The sequence below is a fragment of the Balearica regulorum genome, chromosome 9, assembly GCF_011004875.1.
Source record: "Balearica regulorum gibbericeps isolate bBalReg1 chromosome 9, bBalReg1.pri, whole genome shotgun sequence".
Classification (NCBI taxonomy): Eukaryota; Metazoa; Chordata; class Aves; order Gruiformes; family Gruidae; genus Balearica; species Balearica regulorum.
The window spans coordinates 100,625-115,143 of NC_046192.1; the positions used below are offsets into that span (position 1 = coordinate 100,625).

General features: G+C 52.2%; 1 long non-coding RNA gene across 1 annotated transcript; it reads left to right on the forward strand.

Annotated features, from left to right (window-relative positions):
* Nucleotides 1-644: 644 nt before the first annotated feature.
* On the forward strand, nucleotides 645-3,298 carry LOC142602981 (uncharacterized). Its single transcript, XR_012836851.1, has 3 exons — nucleotides 645-768; nucleotides 2,934-2,986; nucleotides 3,071-3,298. It is a non-coding gene; the product is annotated as an uncharacterized LOC142602981 (long non-coding RNA).
* The last annotated feature ends 11,221 nt before the right edge of the window (nucleotides 3,299-14,519 follow it).

Below are 14,519 nucleotides of genomic sequence, written 5' to 3' on the forward strand. Positions count from 1 at the left end.
ATGATTTAACAGTATGCTTTTTTTTTATTCTAGGTGCATTGTGTTTGACTGGAGTTCCTGACTTTATTGACGATGGAACCTTGTTTTTTCACCAGTTTTTTCTGTATACTGTGTAAGCTGCCTTAATAGGCCTGATGGTGAGATTATTTATCAGAGGTTAGGGTGAGCATCTTGTATGCATCTGTGTATGGAGTTTTAGCATTTCTCAAGAAAGCAGTAGAGATGTGAGGCATAGCATCTTTCAGGGTACGGGAGAGCTCATTGCTTTTCCCAGTCACCCATGGAGTACCAGGTTGTTACTAGAAGCTTTGCAGCTTGCGGCAGGCTCTTCATAGATCATAAGTGTCAGGACTTTGCTTATTTTGTGGGCCTGTAGCAGAGCCCAGCGTTTGCAGGGAAGATGGGAGTTGCCTGCATTCTGCAGGGCACAGCTCAGAAGAGCGGCTGACTCAGGGGGTTCAGGGGTGCAAATACAGGGAAGGAGCTGTCAAGAAGGAGTGGGATTCCTTCCCTGAGAGTTCAGGAGAAGAGGAGTTTCTAAAGTTTTGGGACTGCGGGATGGCTGGGAAAGGGAGGAGGGTTCATCAGCCTTTCTCAGGTTTGTTTTGCAGTCGGATTGGGTTGCTGATAAGGTCTGTTCCGTTTCAGTTTCTCCATAGCTGGTGGGAGGTACAACAGTCATGAGAGAGGCAGTGTAAACCACCTGGCCCTCTGCATCACGCTGTGCAGGCCTGAACGTCAGAAGAGTCTCATCTCGTAAAGCATGAGGTACATTAAAATATACCCTCCTGAACTCTGAGGTCTCTGCTTCTCTGTGCCTTTTACTTTCTTCATTCCCTGACTTAATTTTGTATTCATAGCTTTGCTGTCCATCTAGATGTCACAGTCATTGTTAGAGACATCGACTAGGCACTGCTTTCCAGCACAGGTTTGTGTCACTGTCTTCCCTGGAGTTTCTTGGAGAAGAGGATATGTGTTATTTGTGCTCCTAACAATCTCCAGCCAGGGATCTTTCTTTTATCGCAGTCCCAGGCTCGCAAGCTTTTTCTCTATTCCAATTTTACCTTTTTCCTTAAGGGTGCAATGAGGTTTGCTCCGGCATCAGTCGTGGCAGTTACGTTCTCTTTTGTTCTTGTTGATCGGTTCTGTTTTTAGCACCAGTTTCTGTAGTCTTAAGGTGATCTAAAAGATCTTTGAGTCACCATGTCACAATTATTGTGTTTTTTCCATAGGCTGACTACCTCTATAATTCCCTAATGGGCTTTGTAGGTAAGGAGGTAGTTTGTCACTTGTTTTCCGTGTACTATACCACATCTTACTCAGGTCTTGACATTCCTATTGGTTTTTTCGTGCTAGGTGGGCACATTGGTAGCCGTTCCGAGGGTCTCATGCACCTCAATGCATCAGCATAATGCCAGCTGAGTGCGTCCTTTCTTGTGTTAGATGCTCAATGCACAGATCTGTCTTGCATGTCTCGAGTCTCAGAAGTCTATGGAAGGTCTTCTCTCACAGCAGTGATCCAGGATGCGTTAGCATATCTGCTGTCAAGCAGTCTGTTTTCATGGAGACCTTTTCTGGGACTACTTCTTCCTTGCATCCTCTTGGTCTTAGGTCTTAGAGCCTGGCTTCTCATGCATTCATTGTCAGAGTTGCAGATATATCTTTTTTTGTCACGGGCTGCAGTGCTTGACTTCTGGGGCAGCTGTAGATTCTTCCTCTCAGCCCCCTAGGACTTCTCACCTAAAGGCATCTTCCCTTTGGGGTGATTCCTCTTGCCCAAGAGTCTCTCTGTGCCTCTGGGTCCAGTCATTCGTCTTGTGTGCAGTGTCAGTCTGCACATGTGTCTGGGTTGGAGCTGCTCTGCCAGGGGCATAGCAAGTTTTAGTCAGGGAAAGAATAACAATAAGAGCCTATAGCTAATGTTGCTGTACCTAGAGTGTTCAGTTACAAACCTTACAGTCCACCTCAGAGCAACTAGCCCTCAGTAGCAGGTGAGGATGCCGAAGGGATGACAGGAACTCTCTGGGAGAGGCTGCTGGAGTGCTAGTTGAACAGATTGAATCTCAAAGGTATTAAGGCTTGTATGCTTAGAGTTTAATGTTGTTTTCATTTTCTTAATGGCAGGCTGTTGTTGGACTCTAGGTGATATTCCTAAATGGAAACAAGACCTTTGGAATTGTTAAGCTGTTGCTCTGCATCTGGGTGATTTCTTCAATGCTGGTTTTTGCAGATGCAGGGGGACGAGTCGTGTGCCAAAGGGTGACAGAGGAACCTCCTGCAGGATCCTCCTAGTTAGCCAATGTGTGGGGTGGGTTTTTTTTTTTTGTTGAGGATGGATTCAGATCCCTGGCACTCTGAAAGCTAAGTTGAGGGACCAGGGCTGGGGAGGGTCTGAGAGGAGGAGGGGACAAGGTTGTGAGTTGTGGGGAGCGAGGCATTTAAAGTTAGTGTAGGGGAGAGGGCTGTCCAGGAGTAGTCCCCTTTGAGCAGTCGAAGGGAGCGGGTTACTTCTCAGCATGGTGCTAGAGTGTGCCGGGCAGGGCAGTTCCAGCCTGTGTTTGTGTTGCGTAGCTTGTCTTCTGTGTCTTAGACCTTCCTTGGGTCTCAGTGTCCTCTTTGCACTCAAGGAGCACCACACACTTCTTGGGTGCCACCCCTAGGGTCTTGAATGCCCATACTCATTGGCATTGTGCCACTGAGGCGCTTCTCTTCCTGCGTAGCAACCTTACAGCACGGATCGGTCTTGTGTCGTGGAAGTTTCCAGTCAGTCCCCTTTTGCAGCATAACTCCAGGCTGTGTCAGCAGCTCTGCACTCCAGCAGTCCATTTTTCAGGGACTGGCCCTTCTTCCCTGCATCCTTACATTCTTAGGTCTTGAAGACAGGCTTCTTGTGCATCCATCATCTCAGTTTTGACAGTAACTATATTTTCTAGGTGCAAATCAATGTGCGAAGCAGGATATCCACACCAGGATGGACTTAAGCAAAGTGAGTGACTGATGTGCTGAAGTAGCATTTTTTTGAGGTGTCATATTATCGACATAGCTAAAGTCATACCCGGTCGTTTAACAGGTGGGGGTCAGGCCTCGGCATGGCAAACCGAAGCATCTGACTCTGAGCGGCTGAGGTAAAGGGGCAGGAGAGAGGAAGGCGTTTCCAAGGAGGGCATCATCGCGGCGGAGGTCGACGCCAGCTGATGTGTCGGCGACCGGCAACGAAGAGGAACGTGGTGGATGGGGGAGCCTCCCGGTTAGATGATGTGTTCCCGATGAGGATGGATTCTGGACCCTGCCCTCTGAAAGGTAATTCAAGGGGCAAAAGCGGTGGGTGGGGTGGGGCCAGCAGGGGGTTTAACGTCAGGGTTGCAGAGAGGGATACTTTGTCTGAAGTCTAGGGGCAGATAGGGGTCCCAGCTGTGAACGTTCTGGCCTCTATCTGTGTCTGTCACTTGTGTTATCTGTACTCTTTCTTGTATATGGTGCCTTATGGCAAGTCTCTACGTTCTGCCCCACGGGCTCTCTGCACTGGCACGCACCTCGGCAAGCATCCATAGGGTCCGTAACGCCTGGCCACTTCAGAATAAAGCCCATCAAGCGCTTATCTCGTGATCAGAGCTTAAAGCGTGTTTTGCATCACAGATGTTTCCACAGGGTTGCCTTTGCAGAGATGGTCTGGGCCAGTCTGACAGCTCTGCTCTTGGAAGATCATCTTCCACAGAGATTCCATACCGTGTTTCATCCTTAGGGGCTTGGGTCTTAAAGCCTGGTTTCTCACGCATCCGTTGTTCTGGTGGTGTATTGCACTGCTGCAGTCTGTATTGGTTTTGACTACCATCTGAGACCATCTTGTTTTGTAGTGCTTTGTGTTGTGTTGCATTGTGTAAGGCTCTGATAACAAGTGAACGTCGCAAACATCCGTCTTGACCCAAGCAGGGATAAACTGATAACGAGGGAATGTGGCAGACATCCGTCTCGGCCAAGGACAGAACCTGCAGAGGCAGGATAACGTCTTGTGAGCCCCCTCCCCTATTCCTGAAACGTGTAGACAAAAGACCATCTGTGTCCTGTGCATGCATACCTGTGACAGGCCATCACTCAGTCGACCCTGAAGTGGGGGGGGCAGTGAGACCCCCAGGACCCCCACAACACACCAACTCATTTCTGGAACATTCCTGAGCACATTATGCACCTGCTCAGTGATGACAGACCCCCGCCTACGTGGAGCATTTTGGGTTATAAAAAGGGGAAACACAAGTTTTCGGCATGTGCCCACCACCTGAGGACTACAACTACAAGCAGGAAACATCGCTGGATCCAAGGGTGGTGATATCTTTTCTCTCTCTCTCTCTCTTTCTTTTCCTCTCTATCACTCTGTCTCTAACTTCATTTTCAGCACATTAGGGTAATACCATCACAAGTTTTGCTAAGCAATTACCTTTCGTAGTTCTGGTAAGTTCTAAGTATTGTTATAACTTTTGCCAAGCCACTATCTTTTGTAGTTCTGCTAAGTTCTAAGCAAATTTGTGATTTGTTTGAACCTCTAGAGTAGTTCTTGTTACTCCTGATTACTGCGCAGAGAATTAAAAAGTTAACCTCACCCTCATCCACCGAGTGGGACGGGACATTAAATTGGCATCGTGGACAAGATTCTCTGTGAGAAGCGGTAAAGAGGTTCCGTAAAGGGGATATCAGCCAGAGTGCTGAAGAAAGGAGAACTGATTTTTGGTTGAAGCCGAAATCTCCGACAGTAGGTCACAGCAACCCGGGATAAGCCTGGTCTTGACTGCTCCCCGCTGTTGGATTTGTTAAAGAGCTATAAGGCTTGCCCGACCCCGAAAGGGCAGAGCTGGGCTGAGGGACACTGGCAGTCCCCGACAACTGTAGCGGAACAGATAAGAGACTTGGCGAAAGGAAACAAGTTTAAGCCTGTAAAGGGAAAGGCTGTGGTTTGTGGTGCCTTGGGAGCCACGTTGATAGCTGCCCAGAAGGACAAATACGTTGTCACACAAGCTGAGTGGGAGGCAAATGAGTCCCTTCAGGAAGTGGTTAGAAAACTACAGGCAGAATTGGAAATGGAACGGGTGAAATGGCAACTAGCTGAAAACGTGTTAGCGGATGAGAAAAGAATCACAGAAAACTTGAAGGGTAGCCTGCGAGATGCTTTTGTGAGGGAAAGAGAGCTGAAGTTGCATCTCCCTGGGGACCTTGAGAGTGAACCAGGATTTTCTAGCTTATCAAAAGAAGCCGACCTGATTGCGAGGGAGGTTGCCCCTCGCTACCCATGGGAGGAGCTGAGGGCAGTGACAGAACCTGACCCTACGCCCAAGCTCCGGCCACTTTCTAAAATTGAAGTCGTGTATGACGACGAAGATGCGGAACCCGCCGTTACCACTAAGGAGATACCTTATACTGTTACTGAATTGGCAAAACTACAGGAAAAATAGAGTAGGCAGGCTAAGGAAACTGAGACTGAGTATGTGCGGAGGGTCTCCCTGACAGGCAGAGACAGAATAAGGCTGTCTTTCAGAGGAAGAGGCTGAGGGATATTGGGGTCCCGGTGTATTTTTGACCGTAGATGACAAGCGGGAACCTTGGTCCATGACCCAGAGGGAGGCGTATTGGGCCAGAGGGTTAGACCCCTTGGAGAGAGGAGATCCCATTGCCATCTCCACCCCTGGGGTAAGCCAGCTTACAGAGAGTGCACAGAAGGCGGCTTGCCTCCAGCTGATGCGTGACAGGCGCCTAGTTCCCTGCCAACCTTTGCTGATGTTGTTGTTTGCCAATCCGGATAGGATGACTCCCTTGATTAGAGGGTTACCCGACTCACTGAAGGTTGGTGCTGTGCAAATCCAAGACCGACTAAGAGCCACTGTAGCCATGGGACCTCAGGGTGGACCGGGTCTTACCTGGGGGGGAATTGCACGGGAATTGATCAGTTATGGCTGGCGTGTGGGGTACGTTGGGAAGGAGGGGAAGGCACAAGCGGCAGTCCATAGGACCAAGACAGAGGAGAGAATGCTCTGCCCCTGAGATGGGACCCTTGTGGGGGGGCGGGGCTCAAGAAATCGATTGTGGAAGGAAGGTCTAGATAAGGGTATTCCCCAAGAATTAATGGATGCCTTACCCCTCACCAATTTGCAGCTGCTGGTAAATATGTGGAAACGGATAGATAGAGGCCGGCCGGGAAAGGAAAGTGTCCCCACGGCCCCTGTACCTCAGAGATCGGCTGCTCCCACAGCTCCCGTGGAGGGGCTCACCAGCCCTCCAAGGTTGGGAAACTTCTTGTGCTGTCCCCAGTGAGTGAGCTGGGGGATGGCCAGTGGGTATATTTTAGAAGGCTCACTGAAAACGAGCAGCAGGACCTACTCGTAACCTTTCCCCTTAGCCTCTTTAAGACTCCGGTCACTTTTCTGGTAGACACAGGGGCCCAAATGTCTGCTTTAAATGCTGCTACCACAGGCCGGAGTAGGATTCTCCCTGATAAAAACCAGATATGGGTTTTCGATGTGTTTGGATATTCCAAACCCCAACCTACAGCCCGAGTAAAGTGTTGGCTGCCAGGAGACACCACCCCCACTGAGACCACTATGGTATTGGGAGTGCTCCCTACGAATATTCTGGGATTGGATTTATTGAAAGGGAAGTTCTGGATGGACTCGGCAGGGAGGGAGTGGAAGTTCAGATTGCATGGAGCCCTAGTCAACAGCTTTCATTCCTGGCACTTACCCTTTGGGAGAAGTTGCTGCATAATTCCAATTTTGGAGCTGGGCCCCGTGAAGAGTGCAAGTGAACGTTGTATCCCTTACACGTCTAACCATGCGGAGAGCCCCAGTGTTGGTGTGACTGTGAAAGGGTGCCGTGGCACAGTGAGGGCACTCAGCTGCTTACAGTCCTGCACTTACCCTTTGGGAGAGGTCTCTGGATTATTTCAATTTTGGACTGTGAAACTGTGAAACATACGATAGTGAATCTGTTACACGGCTACACAAGCTCAGAGCCCTGCTCCTTGTGGTACCGTGAAAGGGTACGGAGGGAAGGTGCGGGCCATCAACAGCTTTCAGTCCTGGCACTTACCCTTTGAGACAACTTGCAGTATTATTTCAGTTTTGGAGCTGAGCTTGGTGAAGACTAGGAGTGAATGTTGTATCCCTTCCAGGGCTAACCATGCCGAGAGCCCCAGTGTTGGTGTAACTGTGACAGGGAACGAAGGGAAGGTGAGGACCTTCAACAGCTTTCACTTCAGGCAATTCCCCTTTGGGAGAACTTGCTGGAAAATTCAATTTTGGAGCTGGGCTCTGTGAAACGTGATAGAGTGAATAACTGCTACATGGTTAGACAAGCGTGGGGCCTTGTCCTTGTGGGACTGTGAAAAGGGTGCCAAGGGAAGGCGAGGGTCAGTAACACCTTTCTGTCCTGGCACCTTCCGAGTGGGAGCAGTCGCTGGACGTTTTCGACTTTGGAGCTGGGCGCTGGGCAAGTGTTACCGAGAGCGAGTGGAGACTTAGCCGCCTAGGAATGGAAAGCCACTCGGTCTTGGGGGGACTTTGAATGGGCTGCCAAGGGAAGGGGACGGCCAGCAATAGCTTTCAGTCCTGACACTTAGCTTCTGGGAGAACTCGCTGGGTAATTGCAATTTTGGCACCAGGCTCTGTGAAACGTGATAGAGTGAGTTTCTGTTACGTGGCTAGACACACACAGATCCCTGGTCCTTGTGGTACTGTGAAAGGGGTGCTAAGGGAAGGTGAGGTCCAGCAACAGCTGTTTATTTGTTTAACTTATTGTTTATTCATTAAAGAAACAATAATTTAATCCACTATACATTTATACATAGGACTGCCAAGGGCTGAAATGACTGTCAGGTTTTAATACAATATGATTCTAAAACAACGATACTATTCAAAGGAAAGAAGGAACGCGTTTTCAAACCAACTTATAGTGCAAATCAAATAGTGAAGAGGAAAACGATGGACTCTGCCAGAACACCCAATCACTTTTTACCATCTATCCTGCCTCGCCCTGGAGAAAACCAGAAACAGCTGCCTGGCTGCCTCCTCCACGCCTGCCAGCAGCCCTTTGTGCCCGCTTCAGTTGTGGTGCTGGAGAGCCAGCTCTGAGAGTGCAGCTTCAGGAAAAGAGACGACATCTGTCTGCTGCTGCGTAATGCGCATCGCCCCTTCTTGGCTTAGCGTCCATGCAAAGGGCTATTGTGAAACACTCACTCTCTAAGCCATCAAAACACAAGCAGGCTCGCACACTGGTTCGTGTAAGAGCTTTGCTTTCATTAGGGGAAAAGGGGGACATTTCTAGTCATATTTCACCGAGTGAGGTACAACAGGAGACTAAGGGAACACATGTTTGCACGTAGAAACTCTTTTGTGTATAAAAGGTCTCACTGCTAAATCAGACTGGTAAAAAATTATCCTTGAAAAATATTCTATTGGGAAAGTTCAAAAAAGGGAAAAGAGACAGCCATATTCGTAACTAAACTGCACGGCACGTATTCACCGAGCACGCTATGAAACTGAAATACCTGAAAGCAACCAAATCAGACTGATCACATTTAAATTTCTTAAAGAAAACTTGAGGTGGTCAAGAAATGAGTAAAACCATTCAGGATTCCCACCCCTAAATGCTCCTGAATGCATCTTTCTAACTCGGATTCCTGAAGGCAAATATACCTTTCTTTACGTTTCCTCTCAGATTCCTTCAGCTTTGTTTTCAAATGCTGTACTCTAACTTCTTTCTGCTGCAGAGTGGACTTTCTGCTGTGATTGGCACCACAAGAAATGTTTCTCCTTGATCGTCTGAAAAGGAAAAAAACCAAACCATCACATAACATCACTCCTACAGTTCTTTGGTCCTGGCAAAAGCATTCCATAGACTGATACAAAGCTTGACCCATTTGGGGCCCCTCAGTGTCTGCACAAGTGACTCCCTCTGGCAAATCAAAGGGCTTGAGAAAACAGCCAATTTGCGGCTATAGTGCAAAATTTACTCTTAATTGTACTTGGTTTCAGTGCCACTACATCAAATGAGACTCTTAACTTTAAAATACCTCGCCATCCCCTCACCCAAAAGGCACTTGGGTGGTGTGCCCAAGAGTAGGCAGCTGAGCTGTAGACACGGCCAGGTGAGGTCATGTACGGACCGAGTTCAGCTCCACAGGTGAGTTATGAAGCTGCGCAGCCTGAAACCTAGATTCATCCTACCTAGCTTTAGGTGTCTGTCTGACATGCTGGGCTGTTGAGTTGCCTGAGAGAGAAAGAGAGAGAGGGAAAGAGCAGCAGGAGAAGATTAGTCCCTGTATACTACCACTTAGCTATTCACACACATCTCCGTTTTTGAAAAAACAACAACCCCCAAACCCAAGTGCCGCTAAGGAGTCTTTCGGGTGGAAGGCAAAGGTGGGTAATCCTTCCAGAAGTATAGGCAGCTCAAAGCAATTGTCCTCCTGTCCCACAGAGAGCATCCCAAAAGAAGACTGAGGTCCCCAGACAGCCCAAAGCAAAACATGGTGCTGTGGGCAAATCCCAGTCCTCAGCACTTGAATGGTTTCAGAGAAAAAAAATGCAGAAGAACAAGAGCCCCACTTGAGGCTCAACAAAGCCGGACTTAACGCACAGCCTGGGAAAACCAGAGCCAGTAGATGAACTCAAAGCTTTTACAGAAGGCCTCAGCTCTCACAGCGTCAGCGCTGAGAGCAGCTTCCCTATGCCAAGCGCAGGGATGGAGAAAGAGCTTGTCAAGAGCAACAAGTCCTTTCCAAGGCCTCCACACAGCTGGCACCATGAGAGGGTGCCTTAAGCAAGCTGCTTGTCAGGGACAGGGTCTAGGAGGAGGCTCTTCCATAAATGCCGTTCTCAAGTCGAGTTCCTGGAGAACATCACCTTGCTGCTCGCTCTCTTCCCCTGCAGAGGCTGAACTAGCTGCTCAGGCCATCTCCGTTTGCAAGAGAGTCCAAGTCCAGCAGCTTGTAAGCGTGCCAGGTCCTGATGCATCTCCTGGATGGACCCTTCCCCTGGCTCCAGCCCTGAGTCTCCTCAGCTCGCCCAGCTCCGCCTCTGTGCTGCAGAAGACCTTTCCTCAGATGCAGTCCACCCCAGGGGAAAACACAGAACCCAAACTGGGAAGGCGTTTTGGGTGAGCGCTTCCAGCAGCCCAGCAGCCCCTCACACCCGTCGCCCCTTGGCACGGAGGAGGCAGCGCAGACCTCAGCTCACCGGGCGGGGGTGGCGAGGGGACGCGGCCTGAAATCTCAGAGGTCCCTGCCCACAGCAGTGTTGAGAAATTCTTTGACCAAACAATGATTAGCTTTGAATTTAACAAGGCCTATGGGCAATTAACATATACAGAGAAGATCTCGTACCCTTGAGAACAGAAACATCCTGGCAGGACTGCCCAAACAGCGTTGATCAGGAAGAACAGCTTGGCCGGACAACAGAGTTGGGCAACGTCCAAGGAGAAGAAACTGTCCTCAAAGGCTTGTGAGCATACCAGGGACAAAGGAGTGGGGGGGCTAACTCCCCAAACGACCACCGACCACCACCCGAGACCCCCGCACACGCGGAGTGTAGTTTTGCAACGCCAGCATTATGTAAATGCAGTAGATAGGCGGAGAGGTGGAGACTTCTGGGAAAATGTCTGAAGATTCAGGTCTCAAGGTATATAAAGGATGAACGTTTGGGTTAGGGTATGCACGACAGGCGGGGCTATCCCCCGTGCACCCGGCACCGAAGAAAGCAATGCCTGCTTTCTAATACTAAAACGGAGTGTTGGAGAGTTTATTATCCCCTATTTGGAGACAGCAGGGGCTGGACCAGGCGGCCTTTCGAGGTCCCTTCCGACCCACACCAAGACCAGACCCGTGGGGCCCCACGCCGGCGGCGGCACAGCCCACGCCGCGGCCGCCCGGCTACCGGGGCGCGAAGCGAACGAGGCCGCCGGTCCCGCCGCGCCGCGCCGCGCCGCGCCGCCCCGCCCCGGGTGGACACCGGCGCCGGCTCCCCCCTCACCTCCGTGGCGCCGAGCCGCGCCCGCACCTCCCGCGCCAGGAAGGGCTCCAGCCTGCCGCCCGCCGTGCAGAAGTACCGCCCGCCCCCCGGCGCCATCCCGGCTCGCCCCGCCGCCCTCAGCGCGGGCCGGGGGGCCTGGCGGGACCGGCCCTCCTCGGCGGGGCCCCTCCGCGGGGGCGGCTCTCCCGCGCTGAGCCCGCCCTGGGAGCGGGTCGGCGGGGCAGAGCGATGGCCCCCGCTGCCGCCTGCCTCGGCACCGGAGCACCTTCTGTGCAAGCACCTGGTCCGGACCGTGTGCGTACACTCGCGGGGCGAATCTTCGCCTGCCCCCACGGGACCGCTTCCCCACTAAGCGCGGTTATCACCGTGACGGGAGGGGACGCCCTGAGGGACCGTCAGTGCGGGCGGTGAGGTGAAGCACTGCCGCGCAGCTCTCGCTCCTCCTCTTTCGGCAGAAGACCGCGCCGCCGCTCCTGACGGGGCTGGTGGGGAGAGGAGGATGGCTGTGGCGCAGAAGCGGTGTCTGCATCCACAGCATCTGGGAGGAAAACCTGTAGGCCCCCCCGGCAGTGATTCAGCACCCACGGCCCAGGGGGAAGCGCCGGGAGGGCAGCTGGGAGCCAGCTGCTCCCCCCCACAGGCGACCAGCTCTGCTGCAGGGTGCGCAGGAGCTTTTCTTCTCCAAACGACTCGGTTCTCATCCCCCCTTCCCACTTCCTTGCAGGGGACAGAGGCAGAGTGACATCAGGAACACTGACGCCACGAGTCCTGTGTAGTCCGGTCTTTGGGTGGGCCCAAGAGGAAACACTCCAGAAGCAGGAGTGGAAAACTGACAGCTGCCTCTCACCAGGCAACACGCTTGCCTTAGCAAGCAGGAGAGCAGCTGCCAGGGCAGTCGGGCTGCGCGGCGCTCTCGGCAGAAGTCCCGCGTTTCCAAGGAGCCTTCACCCAGCTGGGCATCAACGCAGAGCAGCTGTGTGCTCGTGTGAGGGCCTGGGGATGGAACAATTTCGCAGGAGTACCTAAAATCCTCTTTGGCCACAGCACCGAGTTTTCCTCAGAGAGCTGCACATTCAACAAGGCGAGCCTCTCTTTCCGGAATCACCATTTCAGCATAAAGCTTACCAGCAGCCGATGGACACCCACCGAGCAATACAGGTGGACGTGCCTGCCTTTGCCCGTCACCACAGCATTTCCTTACGAGAGGAGGTTTTTGGTAGGATGCTAGTTGAACATGACTCCCCTGCCAGTGCCCACAACCCTGCTCTCTGGTTCCCTATATCCCTGCTGCATTGCCCGGTTGGCTGTGGCAAAGTTGGACGAAGTTAAAACCTTAGAGCAGCATTGGGTAACTGTGGGAGGAGGATCGATCAGTCAGTGTGTTTGAGTTCTGGATCGCAGCCTGAACGAGGGGAACTTGTATTGCAAGTCCAAGAGGACGTTGACTTTACATTGTCTTTCATTGCTTTGCTGCTATTTTTTTATGGTGAAGTCCACCTTAAGGACCAGGGCTTGTGAACATGAGGCTGCTCCTGTCTGCCTGTAGATGGCCTCATCTGCTCAGTCTCCCTGGTCAGGTGGCCTGTAGCAGACCCCGGCTATGATGCCCCCTGCCCCAGCCCCCCCTTTAATCCTGACCCGTAAGCTCTCGGGTCAGCTCCTCGTCCATCCCCAGGTGGAGCTCCATGCACTCACACAGAGGTGTAGTGGTTTAGGCCCAGCCGGCAGCTGAGCGCCATGCCGCCGCTCGCTCACCCCTCCCCCAGCTAACAAAAGGCTTGGGTCGAGATAAGGACAGGGAGAGATCACTCACTAATTACCCTCATGAGCAAAAGGGGCTGAACTTAGAGAGGAGATTCATCTAATTTATTACTAAACAAAACAGAGTACAGGAATGAGAAATAAAATCAAGTCTTAAAACACCTCCCCCCACCCCTCCAATCTCCCGGGCTCAACTTCACTCCCGGCTTCAACCTCCGCCCCCCCTCAGCGGCACAGGGGTACGGGGAATGGGGGTTATGGTCAATTCAGCACACGTTGTTTCTGCTGCTTCTTCCTCCTCAGCGGGAGGACTCCTCTCAACGCTCTCCTGCTCCAACATGGAGTCCCTCTCACGGGCTACAGTCCTTCACGAACTGCTCCAGCGTGGTCTCTTCCATGAAGTGCAGACCTTCAGGAGCAAACTGGTCCAGCGTGGGTCCCCCACGGGGTCACAAGTCCTGCCAGCAAACCTGCTCCGGCGTGGGCTCCTCTCTCCACGGGTCCACAGGTCCTGCCAGGAACTTGCTCCAGCGTGGGCTTCCTATGGGCCACAGCCTCCTTTGGGTGCCTCCACCTGCTCCGGTGTGGGGTCCTCCACAGGCTGCAGGTGGAATCTCTACACCCCCTCATCCTTCCGCCATGGGCTGCAGGGGGACAGCCTGCTTCACCATGGTCTTCACCACAGGCTGCAGGGGGATCTCTGCTCCTGCACCTGGAGCACCTCCTCCCCCTCCTTCTGCACTGACTTTGGTGCCTGTAGAGTTTCTGACATCTTCTCACTCCTCTCTCCGGCTGCAAAAGCTCTCTCTAACTGTTTTGTTTTCCTTCTTAAATATGTTATCCCAGAGGCGCTGTTTGGCTTGGCCTTGGCCAGCGGCACGTCCGTCTTGGAGCCGGCTGGCATTGGCTCTATCAAACACAGGGGAAGCTTCTAGCAGCTTCTCACAGAAGCCACCCCTGTAGCCCCCCGCTACCAAAACCTTGCCACGCAAACCCTGGCCTCACCAGGGCAGAGTGGAGGGGCAGGGGACCCTCCCTCAACCTGCTGGCCACGCTCTGCTTAATGCACCCCAGGACACCATTGGCCTTTGTGGCCACAAGGGCACACTGTTGGCTCATGCTTAACTTGCTGTCCAGCAGGATTGCCAAGTTCTTTGCAGCGCTGCTTCCCACCAGGTCAACCCCTAAGCTGTACTGGTGCTTGGGGTTATTCCTCACTAGGTGCAGGACCCTACCCTTGCCCTTACTGCATTTCATTAGATTCCTCTCCGCCCAACTCTCTAGCCTGTCTGGGTCTCACAGAATGGCAGCACAGCCTTCTGGTGTATCAGCCACTCCTCCCACTTTAGTATCGTCAGCAAGCTTGTTGAACTCCACCCAGGAAGAAATCTGCAGCGTGATGGCTTATGTCCTGGTTCAGGCAAGGATAGAGTTAATTTTACAAGGAGCCAGGACAAGTGACCCAAGCTGGCCGGGGGCTATTCCATACCATGTGACGTCATGCTCACCATAAAAGGGGGGCTAGTTGGGTAGCGGGGGGTGGTGTGGTTTCGGCGCGGTTCCGGGACGGGCTGAGTGTCTGGTCGGTCGGTCGGTCATTGGATCGGTAAATTGTTCTCTGTTATCACCCATTGTTAATATTTGTTATCAGCACTGTTGTTGATTGTTTTCCCTCTCCCTTGTTGTCCCAGTAAACTGCCCTTATCCCAACCCTCGAGGCATTGCCGTTGTTTTCCCATTCTCCTCCCG